This window comes from Microtus ochrogaster, chromosome 10, assembly GCF_000317375.1.
Source record: "Microtus ochrogaster isolate Prairie Vole_2 chromosome 10, MicOch1.0, whole genome shotgun sequence".
NCBI lineage: Eukaryota > Metazoa > Chordata > Mammalia > Rodentia > Cricetidae > Microtus > Microtus ochrogaster.
Window position 1 is genome coordinate 51,804,888 of NC_022016.1, and position 1,008 is coordinate 51,805,895.

Sequence of the window (1,008 nt, forward strand, 5' to 3'; positions counted from 1 at the left end):
CGGGCGGTGGTGGCGCACGCCTTTAATCCCAGCACTCGGGAGGCAGAGGCAGGCGGATCTCTGTGAGTTCGAGACCAGCCTGGTCTACAGAGCTCCAGAACAGCCAAGTTCCAGGACAGGCTCCAAAGGCACAGAGAAACCCTGTCTCGGGAAAAAAAAAAATGAGTTCAGACCCAGCCTCCACCGCCTCACTGTTTGACCTTGGGTGAGGGTCAGAGCCTTCGTTTCCCTTATTTTTGTAACTGGTTATAACCTCACATTGCTGCAGAGCCTCGTGGCTGGGATCAAATTAGATCATGCAAGTGAAACACCCTGCCTCAGTCAATTAGGTGCCCTCCCCCAGCACGAACTTGGAAATAAAATTGCCCTCCAAGTCCTAAGCCAGTAAAATCTACACATCGCGGCGGAGAAGAGCCAGGTGGGGGAGTGAATGAGGCGAGAGACGGTTTTGTAAATGACTGAAGAGTTTTGTGAACGGTGCGCGCTGCAATCAAGGTGACCCCCCTGTAATCTCGGGGAGGCAGGGCGACAGAGGCTGTGATTGAAACGGAGAGAGCAGTGCCTAATCAATTGCATTGTGCTCTATCTGGAGGGAACAGGAGGCGGTACTAAAGTGGGGGTGCCAAGGAGGTTCATCCAGCTGCTCTGGAGGGAGTGCTGGGGAACCTGTAGCCACAGGGAAGCTCTGGTCTGCTGAAGAGCAGCGAGGGGCCTGGAGAACTCCAGATGCTTCCTGCTGGGCCTTTACTGAGACCCCGTGGGCCACAGACAGCAGGCAGAGCCCCAGGGGGCAGACAGGAATATCCTGGTTCCAGGAAAGGGCTTGGGGGCCCCCGAGCACTAAATTGGGAGCCAGAGACTTGGTCCCAGCCCCTGATCCACAGCTTAGGTGCTGGACACCTTCAAAATTTTCACTTAGGCAGGGCATGATGGCAAATGCCTATGGTCCTAGCAGTGGGGAACCTGGGTAACATAGAGAAAGCCTATCTCAAAAGAAGGGAAGGAAGG